This window comes from Mauremys reevesii, linkage group 1 (assembly GCF_016161935.1).
Source record: "Mauremys reevesii isolate NIE-2019 linkage group 1, ASM1616193v1, whole genome shotgun sequence".
Taxonomy (NCBI): domain Eukaryota; kingdom Metazoa; phylum Chordata; order Testudines; family Geoemydidae; genus Mauremys; species Mauremys reevesii.
The window spans coordinates 256,005,221-256,014,654 of NC_052623.1; the positions used below are offsets into that span (position 1 = coordinate 256,005,221).

At 39.8% G+C, this 9,434-nt stretch overlaps 1 long non-coding RNA gene across 1 annotated transcript; it reads right to left on the minus strand.

Moving 5' to 3' along the window:
• Nucleotides 1-349: 349 nt before the first annotated feature.
• LOC120392128 lies at nt 350-7,673 on the minus strand. Its single transcript, XR_005591604.1, has 4 exons — nt 7,436-7,673; nt 4,210-4,337; nt 1,829-1,980; nt 350-607 (listed from the first exon to the last, which is right to left on the minus strand). It is a non-coding gene; the product is annotated as an uncharacterized LOC120392128 (long non-coding RNA).
• Nucleotides 7,674-9,434: the final 1,761 nt, after the last annotated feature.

Consider the following 9,434-nt stretch of genomic DNA (forward strand, 5'->3'; position numbering starts at 1 on the left):
TTAAGGCAAATCCACATGCTCTAAGTTTGCAGATAGCTTTCACAAGAGATTACTGCTTTCTCTATAGATTTAGCATACGGATGTTTTCCCATGGGAAATCCTAAAATGCTGTGGATTTACCAGGTCCGTCTTCTGTGGGGGCTCCCCGGGATAGGCTTTGCCTGCTCTGCCTTGAGTCATAGAGAACACTCTTTACCTGCTTGATGGAAATGAACTCTTAATGCACTTTTATGTCTGCTTTGTCTAGCCTCTGTCAGACATCGGTAGCCTGCAGTACTAGGCTGCTTTGTGAGCACCAATGTCATCCCCTGTGTCTGCAATCAAGTTCTTCTAAGACAACACTCCTTTATCAATTCATTTTTTTTTCTTTATACAGGGCTCACTCTGGCAATGGGAATCCCCTTTTCGGTAGAGGTTATTAATCTAGTCACTTAATCCAGCAAACATTTCCCTACAGATTGACTTCAGCAAGAAAAACAAAGTCTCTTGAAAGGGGTTGCTGCTCTTTGTTGGAATAATTTGAAGTGTGTTCATTGCAGAATTCCTGCTGTTCACTGCCTGGTTACACTCACTGGCTCAACTTGGGAGCCAAACAGCAGCTATGTCTCTGAAAATACAAAGCAGGCTATTGTATTTCTTGTTAGAGATGATACAGTATGACAAGCACATTGATTTACATTGCATTGCTGAGATTAGAGAGCTTAACAAACTTCATCAACTAGCACTTGGGTGATTTCAGCCACTGATGGATAGAACAGGTTGAACAATCAAAACTAAAATCTGAACCCCAGAAGTGCAGAGTTCAGTTCATTTCATTTCAGTTTGTATTGATCTCAATTACTGCTCATAATAGTTTCTATTACTCAAGCATTTGGAGAAAATAGTTGCAAATTCTAAATGTTACAAACCTTAGAATAAATTATTCTTCCCTTGAACAGTCATACTGAAAAGTGTATCACTCAGACTTTGGGAGTAGAAACAATACCATGTGACTTAGCTGACCAACCACATAACAGAAGTGAAAAACAAACTGAAGCAATCCAGAGGTTGAAAATGTATCCAGCTGAACTATTTGGTGAATATTTTGAAATAAGTTGAACTGAAGAAAATGAAGATTAGTCCACAAACAATTCACCAGCAAAAGGGAGCTAAATTCACAATGAACATTATTCATAATGAATTGTTCAGCATCCTCACCTGATGATTCAATCTACCCAGCAGTTTGGGGAGGGTATGATTAATTATATTCACAATAATGAATTTTATTCTTATAGTACTAGCATAGTGTTAGGTGTTTTACAAATAGTCCAAGTGACAATAAAGACAAGTCTTGAAAATGCTTAGTCTAAATTAGCTAATAATCTATCCTAGTACCATTGTGCCAGCAAGATAAAGGTACAATTTTTATTGAGTTCTGTTCTCTTCATTTCACTGACTCAGAACTACAAGAGTTAACCCCAGCTGCTATCTCCAATAGGCTTTCAAGACATAGAGGTCCTTATTGTCCTGAATGAATTCCATAGCCTCAGGAATTGAATACAGGATCAACAACACTAATTGTTTTATCACCCTAACAAACTTCTGAGTTAGAAGACTCTTCCTGCTTTGATGCATAGATTCCTTTTTTTATTAAAGGGGGGTCATCATTCTAAGTAGATGAAATGAAGATGCCACAGCAAATTCACTAGTTGGAATGTCTCCGATATCCTTAATTTCACCACTTTGGAACGGATGTGATCTGCCTAGCAAGCTTTATAGCTTTAACCAGGGCCTCAAAACAAGGAACTGAGAAGTTGTTGCTGGTGGGCTACAGATCTAAAACTCATACCTGTAAACAGTTCTTGAAGCAATGATCTGCTCTTCAGTGCTAGAGAGAAGCATGTAACAAGGACAAGACTGTCACATAGCAGATTGTTTCCACTGAGACTCTACCCTCTGTGCACAGCAGGAAGTTCACTTTAACAGAACACTGTGATGCTCCTGAGGAGAAAGAAAAACTTAATTGACATGTATTTCTCTACACATAGTAAAGGACTTAGGGGCCAGTTCATGGCTTGTCCTGGGCATCTGTGCATCTGAATAAGGCAAGTAACACTGATGCGGGGGAGGGGAAGCAGCTTTCCATGCAGGTGAGTGGGTGGGCACTTTGTTGAGCCTTAAATGCATCCATTCTTTCTTTTTCTTGTTTAATGTCACTTAAAAATTGGTGGGAAGAGAATTTGAATGCTGCTTCCCCCTCTTTCTCGTGCCCCCGGCCCTCCACCTTGACAGCAGCTAGATTTCCCATGGTTCCCTGCCCTAATCTCAGTCACTATATCCAATAATATCGGATAAGGATATTAACAGGATGTTTCTTTTAAAATGATTGGCAGGGTGATTAGTAGTGTTGCCATTAATTTTTCACTCTTAAATTTCAGCGTTAGCATCTTCCTCAGTGAATGGGGTAGTCCACATTTCACTTGGAGCTGTCTGCAGCCTCAGGAAGGGTACATGCATTTTACATGCAGCTCACGTTTTGAAGGTTATCTTGGCAACCATAAGAGCTAGTCTTAAGCACCTATTTTCACTTACACTGTTAGTCCTAGCAGGAAACCATAGCCAACTGGAGCCAACATACTACTACTACTACTACTAGTATATATCGTGAGGTAGCACCTAAAATGTATTAGTCACCTTCCCAATATAGAGGAAGATAGCCCATGCCCTGAAGTATTTACTTACATACATATACTAGTAAAATGCTGCATCTCCATTAAGTTTCAAACACTGCATCATAATGTTTACATTCACACAGCTGTTCTTTATTGATTAAAGCTTTAATCATTAATAAAAATGTTTCCATTCATGTTGGATTTGGAAACATTTTAATAGGCGTATTAACAACTAGAGGCTATCCCTTTAAAATACATACAGGGAGGATGTTGGAAGGAAACTCGTATGTGTGTATAATTGGAACTACTTACATTTCCATTTAAAAAATGTTTTTCACCCTCGACCCCAGTGTTTTACAGTTTCATGTTTTCACTATGGGCATTGCTAACACTGTAGTTGGCTCTCCCAGGCATGCGTTTTCTTTAGTTCTCGAGCACTTTTACCTTGATAGTGATTTTCCAATCAGCCCCTTTCATTATCCGTTGACGGTATTAATTCAAGATGTATTCACATTGAACTGTTCTATCTTATCTGAACAAGGAGCGTAAAACAGTTCCAGCACAATAGAAGCAGTAATATTCTGAGTCTATAATTATATTCACACTTGATGTGCTGCTAGAATTACTTGCAAGTTAAAACTATTGAGTGCTGGAGTTTTTAAATCTCCTAGATTAGTAGAGAAGGAACACACAATATTGGCTTTAGTAGATTGGAATCTCCCAGGTTGTCCTGGGAAATGTTATCATTTAGCTGCCTGCCTAGAAAGAGTTAAGTTTGAGCACCTTTCTCAGCAAATGGGGGGCAGGGGGGATTGGAGATTTGACAAAATGTATTTTATGGGACACACAAACAAAAAACACTTTTCGGGGTCTCCTTGTAAATGATAAAAGATGAAAAAGGATACAAGCCCCCATTTCTTTTCTCTGCAGGCCACCATTAAGGTTGTATAAAGAACTTTGTTGGCCAGCGTAATGAGAAGCTTACTTCTCTGGTGTCAGCTCATTCAGATCTCTTGGGTTTATTACCTGCTCATTCTAGGGCACCCACTTTTATCCTTCTGTGAGCTCAAGGCATAACCTGGTTAATGTAGGCACCCCCACACTCTTTCCCGGTTCCTAGGGCTCCAGGCAAAAGGCACTTACCCTTAACCCATTCCTAGGGCTCAGAGTGTGTGGTGTTCAGATATGCTTGTAATGATTAGAACTGGGAGCACTAACTGTTGGGAGTCTGAAAGGACAGGAAACAGGAAGGAGGGGGGAGGAGTTGGAGACTGAGTGAGAGTTACAGAGTGTGCAGCAGCTGCTTGGTAAAGAGGTTTCTACTCTAAAAATAAAGTCCTGTTGAAGCTTGTTAGTACCTTTCCTGCTTGATACAAAAGGCCGTAACCTGGTTAATTAAAAAACCCACCCTTACCCAATTCCAAAGGCTCAGGGTATAACCTTCTGCAAGTTTGTGGGGTCTTTTCCTGGTGAAAGAGCCTTAAATAGTAATATCCTTAAACTCTATTTATTAACAGTTACCAAAACAGAATACATATGCTAAGCATAGAATGCTCACCACTACCAATAAGGCAGATGAACTTTTTCTGGTGGCCAATCAGGATCAGGTTGTCTGGGGATTCCAGCTTCTGCCCAATACAGTTGGCAGGGTGTTGAGGTCTGGCAGCTCTGATCTTGGGCTGCGTCCTGGAGTTAGGTTCCAAAAAACTTCCTTATGGACCCCAGTTTACATAGTGAAACTTGAGTTCTGCTTAGCTAGACCTTAACAAATCATTTTACTAAAGTATTATAAAATAATTCTCTCAATCCTAATATATTGTGAAACAATGCTTTGCCCAATAATACCCCACCAACTTTGTTTCTGTCTGTTACATTACTAATTTTGCAAGGTTTAAATCAACTATCAAAGAATGAGACAGAAACCATACAGATAAACAATAGAGAAGTAGGGACCATAAAGGCAAAACAATACAGAACTATAGATTTCACAATCACAACTGTTGATAAGTGATTCCTTGTCAGACAGAACATTATCTAAGTTTTCTTTAAAGAGTTTAAGATCTGTTTTTTTTATCTGATGATGGTAGGTACTATTATGACAGGCGTGCCTTCTTAACAGCCCAATATTACATTGTTTTAATGTAAGTTAGATGGAATGTGAAGATGTGACTTCCTGCTTTTTAGCTTACGGCTGTCGCTATCCTAATGTGGCTTCAGAAGAAGGCTTTAGACCTTACAGTGCCCTCCTTAATGATGCTTTTACCAAAGCCATTATTACTATTACAGGAGTCCAATACTCAGACCTGATGAGCTTGGGCTTGCTTCCTGGGTATAATTAACAAGGGCTTTATTTGATTTTGTATGCCAACTTCCTGTATTCTCCAAACAGTTATCTTCATCCAGCAAGCCAAAGCTATTATGTTCACTGCTAAAGCCAAGTGGATTCCAATGATCACCACTATGGAGTGAACCATTATATTTAGCACACCAGTTACAGAAGGTAACCACCCTAATAGTGTTTCCCATCAAGAGTGCTGTCCTGCATCTGCAATAGTTTTTAGTACATGAGTGATTTCTATATTAACATGTACTTCAATATATGTTTGTTCTCTTGTCTGTGCAATATATCGTAAATGTGAATGTAACATAAGATGGACCAACACTTTTCTTGACATGGTCATATTCATGCCTAAGGTTACAGACATTACATTATGATACAACTGCGGTTTAAATTTCAAGTAGTTTACAGTCCATGCAGATATAGTATTCAAAATCACAACTTTTAATCTTTGTAATATTGCAAAAACATCTATTAACTAAATAAATCATATAATAAAGTACTACTACCATTGGACAATGACACTTAATATAAACACATCCCCTTCAAGCATACACACAGCTGACTTTTGTTCAGTGAATATATCAAAAAATTGGGTTCCTTTTGTCTTTCACATAAAAACATTCATCTCTTTCTTGTAAATTTCAATTATCCCACACATATCCCAAATTTCTGTGGGCCACACACTGAAACATGTCAGTAGTTTTCCATTGTTGATGTTCTTTATATGCCCAGGAATGATGATCAGCAGAATACATAACCAAATATTTTATTAACTGGATTCCTACAGTACCACCGGATATATATCAATAGTGACAATGGGGTGCATGGTTATTAAGTATGCTCATAGAAGCATTTGGTCTTTATTCAGTGTAAACTTTAGCAATTTACACCAGGCCATTAGTTGTCTCTCCTCTTCTGTAACATTTTCCCACAACAACTTTTTATTTCCAAAGGCAAATTTCGTTGCATGCCTTCCCAAATCACTTGGATGGCCAATTGCTAACTTATTTTCGGGGCCTGTGTACAAGCTAATGCTAAGGACATATTTTCTTTTATTGTTTCCACAGTCCCTAGTAAAAGTAACAAATCCTTTTCACCTTACTGTTGCCATGCTGGCAGTGCTTTAGAAAATAATTGTTTCCTCATTCCTAATTTTGATAAGGATGCACTGATGAGCTTTCCCACTTCTTGTATTTCAGCTGTAACATAACTTAATTTTTTTTGCCACTACCTCTATGTTAGTAGCATCCGATATTCCAACTCTGAATCCAGGTCCACGCAAACCAGTTTCCAATATGCTCCTTGGGAGTCTTTTTATTTATTTATTTTAAGGCTACCCACCCCTCTTGGCTGCCAGGCAAATCCAATAACCTTCAGTATTTCACACTGAGATAATCTAAGGGCAGCTATACTTTCACTGGGCCTTTTCTGTACTGCCCTTTCTAGTAATCAGGGAAGGTGCTGTAATGGTCTTCCTTTCCTTACATCAAATTTTATACAATACCTAGGTACATTCAGCTGGGCTTACATGCTGGAGGTTGATTAAGACTCACCAATTATTACCGATTACTTTTTTTTAGCAACCAATGTTTTTACATACTTTTTTTCCCTTAGTAATTCAACTTTGTGCTTTAAATTTTTACATTCATTCTCCCATTCCCACCAACAGATAAACCTCGCATCCCATGCATATTTTGCCTCCAAACATGCCTTCACCACCAGTGGATATTTCCCTGTTAACAGACTGGTGTTCCTTGACCTCCGCACTTCTGCAATATTTGTTTCTGTAAATAGAGTCACAACTGTTGATAAGTGATTCCTCGTCAGACAGAATGCTATCAAAGTTTTCTTTAAACATTTTAAGATCTGTTTCTTTAACTGGTGATTGTGAGTACTATTACGACAGGACCGTCTTTTTAACAGCCCAATATTACATAGTTTTAATATAATTTAGATGGAATGTGAGGATGTGACTTTCTGCTTTTTAGTTTAAGGCTGCAGCTGTCCTAATGTGGCTGCAGAAAATGGCCTCAGACCTTACAGATTCCTTAGCCTCCAAAATAATCCTGTCCATGTCCTCGTTCACCAGGGCTGGTCAGAAGCAATGCACCCTCCTCTGTATTTTCAATGGCAGAAAGTTTTGGAATGGTTTCTCAGCAATCATATTAGTAATCTCCCAACTGTCCAAGCTTTGGATTTTAAGCAGTGAGTGGCAAGGTTGCAAAGTTCTTAGGCAGGTGTTAGAGAACAATCCCCTGGGCAAACTAGGCAAACCTAGTACAGAAAGTGATGGCAATAGGCCTCTTCAGTTAGGACCAACTGGTCCAACACAGCAATCTTTATTATGCTATAATCTCTGGCTGCCTTCTCATTGAGTCCTTGGTATGTGTCTTGAGCTTCCCTAGTGAGAATGAAATGGGTGGCCTAAGATGCTTAGCCCCACCTGGCTGCTTTCACTACTCCCTCATATATGATATGATAGGCTTCAGGGTCATCTGGTCTCCACTTGGATAAAGAACTGCTAGGCCTTGCCTGGTAGCCAACTGATGGCTAGTTCCCCATCAACTGGGCTCTTCTTCTTAAAAGATTAAGCAGGGCAGCCTGTGATGTTGATGCTGCTCTTCCATGGTGGCTTCCTGTTGTGCCACCAGGTACAGAATCTCTTCCATGTTCTTTTTACTAGGAAGGGTCTCGCAGTGATACCAGCATGTAATAGAGTTCTTCTGTGATGTCATTGCCTCAGTTTATCCATTTCCCTTCTTGGTGGATGGATGATTTTAGGGATTGGGGTTAAGTCCTCCAGCCAAATCTATATAAGATGACCTTGCCTTTCTGGGTCAACAAAACGAGGTAATATGAAACAAAATAAGGTTGCACCCGGCCCTCCTGGAGCTCTGTAGTCCCTTAAGCCATTGTCAGGTTCAGTCAATCCTGTCAGATCTCTTGCTGAGCTCAAATACAATATTCCTTATATTGGTCAATCAGTTCACCTTTCCTAATGGCACTGCTGAGATGTTAAAGGTACCCCAATGCCTCTCTCCAGGTTCAGAGCCAGACATTTTCACTTGTGGAATGATGTGTTTTCTGCATTCCAAACCTGGCTTTCTTTTTCTCCGGGCCACTTCTTTGGTTGCCTCAGAATTCTAGGTCAGGCCTCTGACTGGGAAGCCTCCCAATCTCTCTTGCTCCTTGCAGGTGTCTCCTGGCTATACCTCAGGCCCCTAGCCTAGCTCCTCTTAGCTACCCCACAGAGCTGAGAGGGGTTGTCTCTGTTATGTTCTGATGTGGGGTGTGTGGTTGCAGAGTTCAAAGGTCATCCTCCATTGTGGAAAGTGGGGTCCTGGACTGGAAGGGGCAGAGTGGACTGAAGCTGACTGCTGCTTATAGCAGGCTGTCAGTGCTGTTTGTAATGTCTAAATAAAAAATAATTTAGTTGTTAATAAAGCCTGTAAATCTTTTTATTTAAGAGCACACATGGGACCATGAGTGGATAGATTTGAGAGCAATTGGGAAGAATTTTCACCACAATTCCTGAACTCCACATGCACAGACAGCAAGGATGAACGTCCTGAAACAGCCATGAGGATTAAGGTTTAGGGGAAAGATGGAAGAATTATAAAAATGTTTCATACAGATATTTTTATGTTTGTATATGACTGCAGTGGATGCAGACACAACGAGCAGTGTACATGTTAGCTAGCGTAGAATGCTAGATATTCAAGCTCACACCCCTGGACAGTACTGATTTTGATTGGGTCCTAGCACAGTTTTAAAATTGTGTACCTAAAAGAATGAAAACTCTGAAAGTTTCCTCTCCCAAATGAGAGTGCAAAATCCACAGGAAGGCAATGAAAGATCAAGAGCCAGTCATGCAATTTTGGCCCTGTAATAAATTATTTAGTTGGTGGTGGGCTGCAGAAGTGGGGAGGTACATGAATATTTGTTCAGAGACTGAGCTAATGATAGAAGATGCCACATAAAGTGGCAGAACAAGAAAAATTTCAGGGGCAGGGTTGAAGTAAGGAGGAGAGTCAAACTGTACATGAGGTTATCCTGCAGTGGAATATGAATGGTTATAAGATGAAAACATAAGTAAATCAGGCAGCACAAGAATGGATTTCATTTCTTTGCAACAAATACAGCTAAGATCATTGTGTGATGCGTGGACGTGAACATGCATATAGAGATCATCCAGCACTTTGGCAAAAGAACAAAATGTTTTGCCAGACAGTGCAGGCAAAAGGAAAAGAAATGCAAAAAAGGACTCCAGTGATGAGGAAAACTGTATGTTGATTTCATGAAGCAACTATTGCAGGCCCTGGTAGATGGGGAGGAGATCACAACAGTGCTATATAAATAGAATATGGATAATGCTGCCCCAGAGCTCAGTGAACTGACTGTTACTGAATCCAAAATGTAGACTGAAAGTGAACTTCTAAATT